The 17,019-nt window shown below is 39.5% G+C and overlaps 1 protein-coding gene across 2 annotated transcripts in view; it reads right to left on the bottom strand.

Annotated features, from left to right (window-relative positions):
• Positions 1–11,566, bottom strand: part of LOC126234557 (uncharacterized) — a 78,319-nt gene extending 66,753 nt beyond the window's left edge. For both annotated transcript variants that reach the window (XM_049943258.1, XM_049943259.1), the window contains exon 1: positions 11,396–11,566. The gene's annotated coding sequence lies outside the window, so the exon portion shown is untranslated. The remainder of the gene's footprint in view (positions 1–11,395) is intronic.
• Positions 11,567–17,019: the final 5,453 nt, after the last annotated feature.

Genomic DNA, 17,019 nt, shown 5'->3' with positions numbered 1-17,019 from the left:
ATAGTCCCCACCCATTACCATTATCATCTAAACACATACCATTTTTTTCTTTCCATATCTTATTCGCCTAACTGCAGTTATTGCTAATGTTTCTCCATTTGAAGCATCAGAAGCAATTTTCTTTTGAAGTTCTTTATCTGTTACATGTCTGTTTTACTCCTGTATTATCTCTATATGCAACATCATGTTTTTTGCAAGTTTCATCTAGTGAAGGTATTCATTGATCGCCTCTCGGTAACCTTTTTTCTAATTTTGTTCTTGGACCATAATAATTATAACCATGGAGATACATTTCGAATGGTAATATATTAATTAAATTATTAACTAATCCTTTTCCATATTATTCAGTTTTCCAAAATATGTATGGCAACTTATTCAAAAATCGAATCAAATATGGAATTGCTTTTGGATTGTTGACAGTAAAAACACTAAATATATTTGGTAACATGTGTGTTATTCCCACTTTTTCATTATGGTAAGTTTTATTTCTTGCTATTTCTTCTCCATGAATAAATGCTATTACATCGATTACATCTCTATCATCATATATCCAAACACACTCAGTGGGTATTTCCGTAAATTTTTTATTGAGCCTTCACCTAGTTTCTGATCTTCACTTTGCAGTGAATCATCTAGTTTTCTTTGCTTCAATGCAGGAAAATAATCATCATCGTTTTATTTTATCAAACTTTTTATTTATTACGATTACTTGATTTTATTTTGTTTTGATTATTATCAGAACCCAATGCCACAGAATGGTACAATATATCTGCATAATGTGATAAATCAGAACGAGTAAATCTTGTATTCGTGTCATCCATAGTAATCTGTTTTTTAGTTAAGAGATTCATTAGTCCATTTGTACCTTCATATGTCCTGTCACCAAATGTTAATTTATCTCTATCAAATTTAACTGTTAATTTACCAATGAATTTTAATCTACCAACTGGTCTATCTTCACTATTGTTGATATATTCTAGCATTATTTGGCTAAGGTATTTATTTTGTAACATCACCCTTCTTTATTTTTTTAACTGTGTCCTGAGCTTGAGATGTCTTTTATCTATCTTTCACCTTTTATTCACATTTTCTCAATAAACCTTGTTATTCTGATTCACTTAGCACACTGTTCAATTTGCGATATGCCTCCAAATTATTCCTCATGGTAATGAGTGTAAGGAACAATTTGTTTTTTGTCTCTGTTTTCTTCAATAGCATTCAGCATATTATTGCCAAATTCTTCAATTCCTTCTTTAACTTTTTTGACTGCATCAATAACAGGTTGGTTCAACTGGTTCAACTGGCTCTGAGCACTATGGGACTTAGCATCTGAGGTCATCAGTCCCCTAGAACTTAGAACTACTTAAACTGCTAACCTAAGGACATCACACACATCCATGCCCGAGGCAGGATTCGAACCTGCGACCATAGCGGTCACGCGGTTCCAGACTGAAGTGCCTAGAACCACTCGGTCACACCGGCCGGCACTGGTTGGTATTTTTTATATTTTTTATATTCTATTCTTGGTTTTTTTCCATAAAGTGGTACGCAGGTGTTGCATACTTGATTTTCGATATAGGCACTAGAATCGTTTCAGAAAGTTGTTATCCTTCTTCCATGGAATTTCACAAAAGTTCCTGAAAAACATATGTAGGCTGCTTGTTATTATAGAAGAGCATGCTGAAAAGTAATAACTCTGATTTCTTTATTCTGTTATCAGTATCAGTCTCAATATCGCTTGAGATATTGCATGTCATACATGTTACTCAGTCGACTTTTCCACTTTGCTAATACAAGCTGCAACCCTTTGTCGCTAGAGAGCTCCAAAATGTAGGTGTAACAAGGCAGTGTGTAACAAAACTATATCACTGTGTGCTGTAATTGAGTTTCTCTCGCATACTGCATGACAATACCAGACCACATACGAGTACTGCGTCATCTGCAACAATCTGACACCTTGAATTCACTGTCATCGATCATCCTCCATAGAGTCCCAACTTTTCCTTATCCGGTTTTCATCTTTTTCCAGAACTTAAAGAACACTTTCGAGGCCATCACTTTGATAGTCGTGAAGCGGCGCAAGCAGAGGTGTGGTTGTGTCTTCATTAACAAAGTTAAACATTCTACAGTGACAGTATCAGCAAACTAGTCTCTTGTTGGGTGAAATGTGTTCGTTGCAATGGTGAATCTGTTCAGAAACAAATACGTAGATATGAAGAATAAAGATGTAGAATGTTAATAGAGTTTGTCTTATTTAAAAATGTCTAAGAGTTTTTACACAAAAAATTCGGAGCCATTACTTTTCAGTATGCCCTCGTAAACTACCATTTCGCAAAAGCCTGTCATCCTGTCAGAGGTCCCTGACCTTGGTGGTTGTATGAGAGCTACTGTCAAGTACGAATGAACATTTCTAATATATAGTGGTTCTTAACTGTAATGTAGAAGTCATAGGAACCCAACAATTTCGTTGTGTGGAAGGAGTTCATCACTATATAAAAACATTGATGCATTAGTATGTTGTTGGACGCTAGCCAAATTCTGATGTAGCAAATACAGAAAAAGAAATGCTGACAACAATAAATAAACTGAATTTCAAAATCATGAAGACGAAAATTGGATACCACGTATATCAAAAAGATTGCAGTTTTAATGGAATATATGTTAATGGTAAAAATATAGCGAAAGGCAGTACCATGCAGTACAACTCTGAAAGAGGACTGACAGGCATGGTGTAGATGATCTCCTTTTAGTACATATTAGCTGCCGAGAGTATTACAAGACACTTAAAATGCATACGTTTTTGTTCACTAAAATGAACCAGTGCTATCAAGTTAATTGGCTGCTGAAAGGCGTGCAGTCCTATATGGTAAAAACTTGTGACCTCAAGTCTGTATCATATCCCTTGCACTCTCCCACGCATTTACAGTATTTCACTCCACTTCTCTCTTCGTGGAGATGTTCTTTAGAACATGGAACGTATTAAGCAATGTCAGAATGGAATGGCAGTGTTACATCGTGGTCGGGTTCCGAAATAATCACCGAGAATACTACACTACAATGCCCCAAAGTGAAACGCTTAAGATCCACCGTCCATTTCTCATCCTCAACGCCTGTGATTCGACCTATAGAGACATTACATATTAGTGTCCGCCAGAATGTGACCAGATACTTTTGATCAGAGAGTGCAAGCAGAATTTAGATTGCACATAGCTAAGGTGGAAGCAGATTCGAGATTTTGCACTTCATGAATAAGCTTTGAATAAGTTTTCATGAATAAGTTTCTGTTACACCACTTTTTAAAGATGTCCATTGCTCTTCACCTGAACTGTTTGCTAATCTGATCATTGCAGCAGTATCTATAGCCTTAGAAAACTTTAAGCATATGTCTTCATTGCTTCGTACTTCCGTACCCCACTTTCCTGTACATTGAGTCTTCCTAAGTAGTCTCTTAACATCACCCTACTCTTCATCATCGTTAAATTATGATCTGATTCTATAAATGCTCCTGGGTATGCCTTACAATCCAATATCTGATTTGGGAATCTCTGCCTGTCCATGATGAAACCTAACTAGAATCTTCCCTTATCTCCCATCCTTTGCCAAGTAGCCACCTGCTCTTGCGATCTCTGAGCGGAGTATTCGCTATTATTAACCGATATTTACTGCTGGGCTCAATTAGTTTTTCTACTCTCATTCCTAGAACCAATCCCATGTTCTCCTACAACCCTTTCTTCTAGTCCTTACTGCACAACCGTATTTCGATCCTCCATGACTATTAGATTTTTATCTCCCTTTACGAGCTGAATTACCCATTCAGTATCCTCACATACTTACTCTGTCTCTTCACCTTCTGCTTGCGACTTCGGGATGTCTATATGAACTATTGTCGTTGGTGATGGTTTGCTGTCGAATCTGGTAAAAACAACCCTATCACTGGACTGTTGACAGCATATCTCCCTAGCCATAACGAATCCTATTCCCGTTATATCATTCTGTGCTGCTGTCTATGTTGCCCTACACAACTTTCCATTTCACTTCACTGACCTCCATTATATCTAGAGTGAGCCTCTGCTGTTCCCGTTTCAGGTTTTCTAGCTTCGCTGACACTTTCAAGCATCTCACATTCCTTCGGACAAGCTTCTGTCCCCGACTCATAGAACGTTTTTCTTTCTTTGGTTATTGAACCTTTTTTCCCATGGTTACCTGCCTGCTGGCAGCTCCCTCCCGGAGATCTGAACAGGGCACTAATCCGGATTCTTTTGCCACTGGAGGAATCATCGTGACACTTTTTCAGTTGTAGAGTACGTGTCTGTAATGCAGTGGTTTCTGTTGCCGTCTGTATCATCATGTCGTTATCACTGCTGATTCTTCCGCCTTTTAGGAGAAATTTCCCACCCTTAAGAGGAGGAGAATCTCTGTCCGCTCCTATGCACTCTTTGACAAGGCTATTGGCAAGACGAGGGTGACTTCTTATGCCGGAAATCTTTTGCCACCATTGCCAATAATTTTAATTCAAATTGTGAACAGGGAGAGGGTTTCAACCCAGGACTGGGGACATTTTGATTACGTACAAAACCACAGCTACTTCCATCGAGTGTATAGGATACGCTTACACACCTGGCAGTCATTTTGTTCACATAGCGGCCCCAGCTATGTGACCAGTTTGTTATGTTGGGGTCATATATTATACTTACATGAAGATAAGAATAAAGTAGACGATTTTGGAAATGTTTAGCTTCGCACTAATGTATTGACCTATCAGCTGATAATGTACGAGGGGGGAACCCCAAAAACGGATTTTTGTTCTAAAAATTTGAATAAATACAAAATTCCTTCAGCCAGCTTCAATTAGATATGACGCACTTATCAAGTCGGATGCTGAACGACCGACCATCCCCGAGATGGCAAATAGAGGCTCACCAATCATCTGATCGCCAAAGCTCCAAGTGTTTCCACCGCACACCGCACAACTTCCGGTTAACAGCCTGGCCAGGGTTACAAATTGCCGATGCACAGTTCCACGAGTATCAAAATAGACAATGATCATAATCTTCCGATTAGGCCTTAAATGCCTCGCTTTTTTTTTCTGGGACTTGGGAGTCCTCCACTGGCTTGACGCTTGCTCGGTTTCTGGGTCACACCCAAAACACCAACTCTCATAACCTGTAACGATTTTGTTCAAAAAGTTTGGATCACTTTCAGTCTCCGTTTTCCCGTCCTGACAAACATTTATGCGCATGGTTTTTTCCTCTTGTGTGAGAGTTTTGTGGAACAAATTTAGCGACAACACGCTGTCACAAGCTCCAACTCACGCCTGTCTGTTTCAGTTTGGTCGAACGTGAAACTACGATTCTCGTTGATTTTTGGCGGCTTTTTTTTTTCAATCTTTTCCTCGTTTCGAGATTTGCATGGCGTCCAGAACGAGGTTGGTCTTCAACACTTATCTCTTCAGCTCAGTAATTATGCAAATGCTTTGTAATGTAGTTGTGCAGTACGATTTTTGTTTTTTATTGTTTCACCTAAAACCGCCAAGAGAGAACGATGCTCTAAAAAGCGTGAGCTGAATTAAGTGACAATCGATGGCACATCAAGTCGACCAGGTAAGGGGAGTCTGGTACTCGTCAAGCAAACACAACGACTCAAGCAGCATTTAGTGGTGATCTGACTGAAATAATCACACACACACACAGTGAAACTTCTGGTTTTTGTCTGGGACAGTGGTCAAGATCCAGGTATAGAAATATACCTCGTATTCCCAGTTCCGACCTACGTTTTGTGGAGGTTTGGAGGTTTCCCTTCGTTATCAAGCTAATGCCAGAACTGGAAATCAGTTCCAAAATTTGGAGCCCATCTACTCCACACTCTGCTTATGATCGCTAGGATGTTTGGCTAAAAACAGCAAAGCTCTCCGACAGCCTACCTCACTCTCCTCAGTCAGAGAAACTCTCATATTTTATTATCAAGTTATTTCCGTTTCCTGCATTGCTTCCAAACCGTGTAGTACTGTATATTCGTAACTAAGGTCAAGCAAGAGAAATAATACTTTCTGTGACACAAGAAATGAGATAGCGTGAGGAGATTGTTAAAAGAAATTAATTCTATATTTAGAACAGAACTTGAAGAAACTAATATTTGGGCCAGTCGACATCAGTTTTGATGATATTCCTTTGTTTACCGAAGTGCCACTCAGTGACTCTGGGGTACATATCTGCCCCCTTTTCCCGCATGGTTTCGCCAAGCTGTTTCATGGATGCCTGACCCACATCTACTTTATGTACAACAGCGATTTCTTCGACCAGCTGGAAGGAGTCACCATGGGGTGTCCACTTAGTTCGGTGGCTACCAGTTTATTCATGGAACATTCGCAGCAGTTGTTGGACTTGGTATCTAGTAACCATAAGGTCTGGTACAGGTACGTCAACGTCACCTTCGTCTTATGGAACCATGACGAGGAACAGCTCGATGAGCTCCTACATCTCAACGCTCTCCATTCGAACATTACTTTTACTACGGAGGTATAAAAGGATCAATAAATATCCTTCCCAAGTATGCTGCTTACGAGGGATGGTGTGAACCTAGACAACAGCGTGTATCTGAAACCAACATACATGGACCGATTCCTGCACGAACTTCTAAATTATCACCATAGCTAGATAAGAGGTGTGACTGATACGTTCATAACGCACTCAAGACGAGTATGTGAGCCACAGCACCTCGGAAGCGAAATGCAACACATGAAATGCGTTCTGAGGAACAATGGGTACTGCACCAGTTATGTAAGAAGTATATCACAAAACCCATCATCCTCAAAAGTGACACATCTCAACATAGAATTGTCAGCCACAGCCTTTCTGCCATATCACATCAATGCAGGTATATCTTTAAAACAGTGATGTGAGTACAAGTCAGAGGCAGTTAATGAAATTTATATTTTTTAATCTGTTTTGTGGTGGTCATAACGTACCCCATCCATGGCAGTACATGTTATGGGAAACGCGATGGTACTGCTAAGGTTAATTCGCCAGTCAGATTCGATATGGGACCAGCATCCCTCGCCATCCCAGATGGGCGTTAAGATGCACAGTTACCCAGAAGGGTCGAGCCCAAGCTCATCCACGAATTTACCTACCATATATCTTTAAAAAAGTGATGACTGATAATCTAAACGTCCTGAATCCCAGGTTTGAATCTCACCATTGTTTAAATTTTGAATAAAAATCATCAGCAACATCACCCTAAGACTTTCAACAAAAGAAGTCACCCTCGTTCTACCAATGACCTCGTCAAAGATGGCAGAAAAGCGCACAGAGGTTCAGGGCACTCTGTTGGCCTTGGGGAGGGAAACTGCTCCTAATAACGCATGAATCAGCAGTGACCAACGACATGAGGATGCAGAAGGCAATAGAAACCACTGCAATACAGACACATAATTTGTATCTACAGGACATGTGGCCTGTAACTGAAAAAGTATCATGATGATATTTCCATTCAAAAAAGACCACCCATTCGAATCTCCGGGAGAGAGCTGCCATGGAAGTGGTGACCATGAGAAAAAAGAGTGAACAACCAACGAAACGGTAACGCTCTACAGGCCACGGAGTGGAATGTATGAAGTTTGAATATCATAGGGAAGCTTGAAAATCTCAAAAGAGAAATGCTAAGGCTCGATCTAGATGTAGCGGGGTCAGTGAAGGGAATTGGAAACAATGCAAGGATTTCTGGTCAGACGAGTATAGTGTAAAATCAACAGCAACAGAAAATGGTATGAATAGGAGGGTAGGGCAGAGAGTGAGTTGCTACGAACAGTCCAGTGGTAGAGTTGTTCTCATCAGAACACCTTCACCAACAACAGCAGTCCAAAGAAACGTGCCGACATGGGAACCAAAAGATGAAGATAAAGAATATGAGGAAATTACACGGCTGATTCTGTACGTAAAGGAGGATGAAAATATAACAGTGCTGGGGGACTGGAATTCCGTTGTAGGGGAGGGAGTAGAAGAAAGGGTTACAGGAGAATATGAGCTTGCTACTAGGAATGAGAGAGGGGAAGGACTAATTGAATTCTGTAACAAGTTTCAGCTAGTATTAGCGAGTACTCTTTTCAAGAATCAAAAGTGGAGGAGGTATACTTGGAAAAGGCCGGGTGATACGGTAAGGTTTCAGTTAGAGTACATCATGGTCAGACAGAGATTCCAAAATCAGATACTGGATTGTAAGGCGTACCCAGGAGCAGACATAGACTCAGGTCGCAATATAGTAGTGATGAAGAGTAGGCTGAAGTTTAAGAGAATAGTCAGGAAGAGTCAAGACGCAAAGAAATGGGATACGGAAGTACTAAGGAATCACGAGATACGCTTGAAGTTCTCAAAGGCTATAGCTACAGCAATAAGGCATAGCTCAGTAGGCAATATAGTTGAAGAGAATGGACATCTCGAAGCAGGGCAATCACAGAACTGGGACAGAAGAATAGTAGGTACCAGGAAGATAAGTGTGGAGAAAGAAGTGATTGTTGGAAGTACTGTTCGACATACAGAAAAGTAAAAAAAAAAAAAATGTGAAATTAAAAGTAAGGCGGTAACATCAAGAATGCAATGAAAATTCCACTGTTGAATACAGAGGAGAGAGAGGATAAGTAGAATGAGTACACAAAAGATTTCTGTGAGGGGGGGACGTGTCTCACGCTACGATAAAGAAAATATTGCAGTCGATAGGGAAGAGATGTGGGAACAAGTATTAAAACGAGAATTTAAAAGTACTTCGAACGACTTAAGATCAAATTGTAAAATGGTGCAAGTTCTTCGAAATACTGAGAACAATAGGAATAAGCTATAGGGAAAGGCTGGCAAGGTAAAGTATTTACAGTAAAAGAATCAAGAGAGAAAAATAGGAGTACAGAATATGGGTTAAGAGTAAATGAAAGAAAGAGGAAAGTGATGATAAGCAGCAGAAACGAGAACAGTGAGAAACTGGGGATAACAAAGTAGACGAAGTTAAGGGATTCATTTACCTAAATAGTAAAATAACCAATGACGGACGGAGAAACGTGGACATGAAAAGCAGGCTAGCACAGGCAAAAACAGCATTCCTGACCAAGAGAAATCAACTATATCAAACATAGGCCATAATCTGAGGAGAAACTTCTGAGAATGGACGTTAGAGCTCAGCACTGCATGGTAGTGAAACATGAACTGTGAGAAAACAAGAACAAAAGAGGATCAAAGCATTTGAGATGTGGTGCTACAGAAGAATGCTGAAAATTAGGTGGACTGATAATGTAAGGAATGAGGAGATTCTCCTCGAATCAGCGAGGAAAGTAATGATGGAAAACACTGACAACAAGAAGGGACAGGATGATAGGACATCTGTTAAGACATTAAGGGATAACTTCCGTGCTAGCTAGTAGAGTGATCTGTAGAGGGCAAAAACTGTAGAGGAAGACAGAGACTGGAATACGTCCAGCAGATACTTGAGGACTCAGGTTGCAAGTACTACTCTGAGATGAAAAGGTTGGCAGAGGAGAAGAGTCCGTGGCGTGTTGCATCAGACAATCGAAAGACATTACTCAAAAACATATTAAATAAATAAATAAATAAAAATTATGGTTCACATTTCATATCACACTAAGCAGACACCGTAGGTTGCACAACAGCGCACGCAAAAGACATACGCCCTCTGTTCATATATTTATTGAGACGAGACTTCGGATTTCTTCCGAAGGCTATAGAAGAAACAAGTCAGGGAGATCCTGGGAACTATAAAACCATGTGTAAACCTCAAAGAAATTTATATTCGTTCTTCAGTGGTCAATTGACAACAAAGACTATTTTCTAAACTGCCGAACCTACAAGTCTGAACGTGTAGTTTTATCGTAGCGCTTTTAACATGTGTTTGTAATTTGCTTTTCCTTATAAGTTATACAATAAGACAAAACTGGTGCACAACAATTTTGCATGAATTATATCACCGTATCATTACGTCATATTCGAAGCAAGGAGGTACAGTTTTTACTAAGAACAAGAATGAATTTTGAATGCTAATACTTTTAAATTGGTACACTTACAACAATTAACGTAATTAACAACTGCAGTCATTGTGCAGGAGCAACGTTTTTCAATAAGCGTACTACGACAAATACTTTTGTAGTAGCATGTGCCAAAGACGTAATTCAGGGTCTGAACTTAGCAAAGAAAGGGAAAGTAAGTAACCATGACACTCAGAGAATTTATGTACCCATAGAAAGCCTCCAATAATGCAAGTTGAAGAAAGACGCTCCAAATCATAAGAAAAATAGACGGAACGTAAATAGGGAAATGATAATCCATAAAATCCACGTGAAAGAGAAAATAGAAGTCACGTTATTACAAAAAAAATGAAATAAAACTTAAGGAGTGCAGGAAGCTCTAGCGGAACAGATATCAACGGTAAAGCTGTCGGTCGACACGTCCCTTGTGACCAACGACGCGGTAATCGAATTTCGTAGAGTGGAATTAACTGTAGATTTAGGAGAATATATGGCTTAAGGATAAATAAACGTAAGATATCAATAATGTTTTTTACTGATAGGATACTTACATAATTTCGTAACCAGTGAAAACAAATAGAAGTGAATGATTTCCCCTATTTGGGAAGCTATGCTACTGAAGGTAAGAGAATTAGGAATTGAGTTAGTATAGGTTAAGAAAACTCATTCGATAAATGTCGGCACTGATTTTAAGTATCTTGGTATGTACTTCCATAACACAGTATTGTATGGAAATTAAGTGTGGACCTTAGGAAATATGGAGAAGAGGATACTTTGAATGTGGAAATGTAGGACACTGTTAAAAAATTTTGTGGGTCGATAAATGTTAATTTAAGAGGCCCTAGAGATAACAGGCGAGCAAAGAAGTCTGCGAAAAATAGCTGATACGTAAAAGGTGCTGGAAGGGGCTTTAAAGGGGAAAATTGTATGGACCATAAAGACTAAAATAAGTAAAACGTAATGATAATGTTGCGTGTAACAGTTAAATTTAAATTAAAAACTTAGCACAACACAGGAAGAGAAGACGAAAGACCCATCAAACCAGTTTAGAGTATAACAAGTAAAATATCATCCTTAAACTAAATTGTATCAACTGACTTAATTTTAGTTCTCTAGTGGTCATATATGGAAGCAGAATCGGAAATTCGTAACGTAAACTCAAGAAAAATAGCGTTGTAACGATCGCCTTCAGCCGCCTAAAGTGTATAAATTACGCTTCTCTCGATGGAATTTCATGGCACAAAATTTAATTGTTATAATGGGTAGAACAGCAATTCTAAATGCCTGTAGTACTTAAGCAACAAAAGTTTTAAAAAAATTAATACAAATAGAATACAGTAGGACATATTTCTATGAGTTAAATCAGACACTCACGTTTTATGACAAACAGAATCAACGATCTGTTCTTCGCTTTACAGGAGCTTCCTTAGTACTCCTCTAAATGTGGATGTAGAACAGAGGTACGAAACTATCAAAGAAAATCCATGGTTTTCGGTACCACTGGAAGAGAAAGTCTGCAATGAGTACTGCTATTGCCGTAGTGTGTCTGTGCCTCTGCACTGCGTATTTTAACAGAAAAGCGCGGAGCGACGTGTCACTTTATCACTGTTTGACATAGCCTAGAAGGTTCTGATAACAGGTTAAACGTGTTCTAAGACGTCCTTGTGGCACGATATCTCTCTGTCTCTCTCTCAAACACACTCTCTCTCTGTCTCTCATACAGATATACAGACACGCGACACACACACACACACACACACACACACACACTCACTCACTCTCTCTCCCTCTCTCTCTCAACCACAACATTCAATAAGCAATGTATTTATATGAACCGTTTTTATATCCTATCTTCAGAGAACTGAGCGCAGTAGATATTATCGAAATGTTCTCATGCACAAAAGGAAAATGTTGTAGACTTGTAAACATATGGTGGGTACAATGGCATATTTGTCTGCTTTATGAAGAGACGCTGTTATGGTTCCATCAATCGTAAATAGTTTCACATGAGATGCTGCTCATTCTTGTTCTCCAAAGCAGAGAGGGGCTTAGAGTACTACCGTACTAAGATCGACAGTCGGTTAGAGTCCTACATTACTGGAATTCCTAAGCAGACCAACGATTACATACAAGCAACGAGTGTTGAAGTCCAAGATGCCGAATTTCTATCGATTATCGAATTTCTTGTAAAAAAACTTGTTGAAAAAATGTTAAAATGTTTTGTGAAATCATAGTAATAAAGTAAGAAATAAAATACATCAAACATACATTTGTCGCGCCTTTGAATGATGCTTGCGTACTTCTTCTGTCGGGAAAACTGAGTGAGCAAGAATAATGATGGCGGAAGCACTTGTGAAGGAGACATTACTTCTTGCTGCACACACATTCTCTTTCTGGTTATTTGAAGGATTCTCTATTGAAACAGTTTTGAGACTGACAAATTGTTGGAGCCTTCTTATCCCCTCGGTCATGATGGAAATACGTCAAGGCCACTTAACAGCGGACTGCACGGCCTACATAATCCATGAGATTGATTTCCTGCAGGAGTTAAACATTGAATGTTAAATTGTCAATTGGCACCTCATTATCTGTACTTGCGTAAAAAAGTCTTTTTTCAAAATGTGTGACAAATGGTTCTTTAGTCTATTTTATTTGTTGCTACACAAATTATTTTACGAAACATTTGACCTTTTCAAATTTATTTTTATTTTCAAATTTTGTTCAGAAAGCATGAAATACAATGTATTTAAGTAGCGTTCGGTACCCTATCGTCATTAAGAGTATGTAGATCAAGAAAAAGTGGAGAAGTTTTAGTTTAAGCTGTGATGATTCATAGCACCTTGCACATAATTTTCCATCATCATCGACAGACATTTTCTACCAGCAGGTTGCGGATTCTTTCGTTACCTGCACACCATATAAAAATATGTGGAAACAATTAGCGATCACAAACGCAGCAAGACCAAGTGAAGAAAGTGTCAAGCTGGCAAAGATTTTATCACTACCCTTTCAGTTAACACCACTTTTCTCTTTTCCGTTCTCGGTTCTTACCGCGCACTTCTCTGCCTTTAATGTTGCTGCAAGACCTTCCACGATAAGGAGGCGTCTTTGGTGGTCGACCAGGCTTGCACACCTCAGGTGTTGCTGTAGTTGACACCACAGTCTAACGTAACAGTCGCGACACTCACTGCTGTGAAAGTTGTTACCGTTTGACAGATGGAGCGCCACTAACGCTCCAAGCGGCAAGTAGGGTGAACGTCAGACGTGTCGTAAGCATAATGTTTGTTTTGCATCCATTTCCTATGTAATTTACGAAATATTTGAGTTATTTTCTTGCCTCCAAGGGTTTGTGTAGAATCAGAAGGCATATATGTTTCTAAAAATTATTGTAAAATAAGCACAAGTATGGACGAAACCCATGAATCGAGTGGCAAGCTACAACACATTCGTGGAGAAACACTTGTGACATCGGTTAGAATTGCCGCCTTCCACGTTGATATCAAAAGAATATAAACACACAGACTCACACGTAAGAAGCACAGACATGTACCTGTACATGCAAAAGCGATCGACAGCTCATTTATCGTTCTGTAGGCCTACTGTGCTTGTCATTGTCGCCTGTTGCCTCAAGTACGACTTCATCATTACATTATTCTAAGTGGGGCAAGCAACTGCCAAATAGTGGAGAAATATGTTGGAAATATTATGATGAGCTGATTATATTACATTTCACGCAAAACCAAATATTTCAATGATTTTCAATCTGTCAGTAAACAAGGTGCTAACAAAATCATCATACAAAGGAAGCAAGGACAACTAACAAGGGGGGGGGGGGGGGGGGCGCCAATTGTGAAATTCAGATTCGATTCATACTGCGCATAATAAAAGCTCATGGCCAGATGTGTAATGTGGCAAAGCACCAAGATGCACTTCTCAGCCGTTGTCGAGAAAATCGACAGTTAAAAGAAACCGTTGCGGTGAAATACTCTCTACGATTACTCATTCTATGCAGTGTCGTGGCGCAGCGGTAAGCGCTCGGGTTCGTAATCCGAAGGTCGCCGGATCGAATCTCGCGCCATGCAATATATATATATATATATATATATATATATATATATATATATATATATATATATATATATATCCGCCTTCACCAACATGCATAAGCAATTCATTAATAGTTTTTATAAACTATTAATGAATTGCTTATGCATGTTCGTGTGTTTATACACACACATATATATAATTCCCGGCAATCAGTTGCAACAATTATGCATATAATAAGTTAATGAAAGTCGTTTCTCGTGGAAAAACTGGCGACATCGAACATCATTATGTTTTCCGCAAACAAAGTTGTATTTCACAAATGTTGCATTTCACAATAGTTTTTATAAACTATTAATGAATTGCTTATGCATGTTGGTGAAGGCGGATCGCTCTCCAATTGTACCGCCTCCATTTTTCCGTTTTTTTTAACAGGGTGTACCAAAGCTCTCCTGTCCGCACTGATTTTCGACGATGTTATAAGTTGCGCTAGGGACCACATCTACCTTCCTTCGAAGTTAGCAGGCAACTACGCTGTTATGCGGCTGCTCGTTTCGGCCCATTCAACATCTGTCCTTCAAGTGTAACGAGCGAGTAACGTTTGAATTACGCTATACGTATTCGTTTCGAAATACCGTTTCTACGTCTTCCGTTAACTATACGTGGTTAACATTATGAAGACAATTAATAACATTTGTGAAATACAACTTTGTTTGCGGAAAACATGATGTTCGAAGTCGCCAGTTTTTCCACGAGAAACGACTTTCATTAACTTATTATATGCATAATTGTTGCAACTGATTGCCGGGAATTATATATGTGTGTGTGTGTATATACGCATTTGAATTACAAGAAACAAATACTAAAAAAAAAAGGTTGCATCATGCGAGATTCGATCCGGTGACCTTCGGATTACGAACCCGAGCGCTTACCGTTGCACCACGACGCTGTAGAAAATTATTAAACGTAGACAGTATTTCATGGCAACGGTTTCTTTTAACTGTCGATTTTCTCGACAACGGCTGAGAAGTGCATCTTGGTGCTTTGCCACATTACACCCCCGGCCGTGAGCTTTTATTATGCACAGTATGAATCGAATCTGAATTTCACAATTGGCGGCCTCCCCTTGTAAGTGACTAACAACAGAAGTGAATGAAATATATACCAAACATTACGCATTTGGAACAGAAGAATAACTGCATTTATTCTGAGCAATTCATCGTCAAAGCAGGTCTGTGTTGACGATTCACACGAATCTGGCACTGATACATGGAGAGTTGAACTGGTTGCTTCTGTGTCATTGGACTGTTTTACAACTTTAGATGGATTGTTGAAACCTTCTGACAGTTTCCTCTTCATCGTCAATGCAGGTGGCTTATTTGGGATGTCAAACGGCGTGGGTACTGCATTCCACACGAGTTTATTATTGTCTGCGTTCATGAACTGGTTTTGTTCGAAATGTAGGGAACAAAACCTAATATTATTATACAGGTAAATTGGGTCTTTTTTCACAAGGTCTTCTCGTCTGCTATTAACTAGCCATTTTCTGCCCCTAAAACGAAACAGTAATCATTAATACATATGCAGTTTGCAAGTGAATCCTGACGATACAATTTAGTAACATGATGGTATATACCTCTCAGCATCCTTAGGAAACCTAAAAAAAAGCAGCTGTGGTGTCTTCTTCCTGTTGTTGCTGCAATTTATTGCGCTACAAACGTTCCCGCTCGTAAAAACCATTGTAGAAATCAAAATAAACAACCACTATTCGGAGTATTCGCTTTCACGATCGCGCCGAACTCACAGTTTAAGTTACTGGCGTGGTAGGCAACAAAATTGAGGCGAAGTGTCGCGACTGTTATGTTAGACTGTGGTTGAGACGGCGTATGAAAATCGCAACGCTATTGCCAGCTTTCAGCTGCGATGCGCCAGTAGCTGTATGCGAAAACAGTATCCGCCTACGGAGCTGTAGATTTATTACCTGATTCGAAGGAAACATCTTTGATAGCTAAATATCACTCCGAGGCAACTCTTTATAAGGAAAATGGCTAATCCTCGAAGACATGAGCTCTTTGAGACCTCTTTTACATAAACGAAATATTTTAATGTTCCTTCAAATCAGTGAATAGCATTTTCTTAAGTAGCCTCATCTCTTTAAATCAATTAAATCCTTTTTTGCAAAACCGGATTTCACATTGGTCAATTTGATACCCCATTTGTCCCTGTCCTACTCTTCGTCTGGTTTTAAAAATTACTGACAAAGAGCCATTGTATTATTTATAGAGTGGTCTACTGCATACCTTTCCAGTGGTCAACACTTTAGTGATATGAGCGTTTCATGTTTTATGTCTAACTCTTCTTGATTGTAACTGTGTTCGCGCACGCCTTCTCCTGCTCACCGGTCAGCACTAGGACACACTGTCTATCAAGCATTGACATAAGTGCGCTTATGTAAAGAGAAGACCAAGACACACCCGATGCTACACACTGATAACGCCCCCTGGACAGCGTGCATATAGGTCGCTGCTGTAGACCGAGCTGTCTCAATCGCTCAATCTCTCAATCTATGTCAGTACCTCAGAACATCGCGTCGGGACTCAGTTCACATTGCATCTCAATACGTCGCACTGTGCTCTAGTCTTCCACAGTGGTAGTCGTCACCTGACACCGAAGCTAACTGTGAGGGAACGGTAGTCATTGTATATAGTTGTGATATGGACACGGACAAGATTCAAGAATTTCACTGATGTGCTCAATTGGTTCCCGTAGTGAAGGGTATTGTAACCACGTGTGCATTTTGTATTGTAGTGAAACCGCCTACCCACCTGTCAGACTACCCACTTCTCATCCAGCCAGGAACCACAAAACATTACAGGAGGACACAGCCACAAAAGTAATGAATGTGAGTAAAGTGTCGTTTCTGTTATGTATCCCTAGTATGGTAATACACCAGT

Source organism: Schistocerca nitens, chromosome 2 (genome assembly GCF_023898315.1).
Source record: "Schistocerca nitens isolate TAMUIC-IGC-003100 chromosome 2, iqSchNite1.1, whole genome shotgun sequence".
In the NCBI taxonomy this organism is placed as follows: Eukaryota; Metazoa; Arthropoda; class Insecta; order Orthoptera; family Acrididae; genus Schistocerca; species Schistocerca nitens.
The sequence above is the reverse complement of the archived record's forward strand: the minus strand, read 5'-3'. Positions and strand labels throughout refer to the sequence as shown.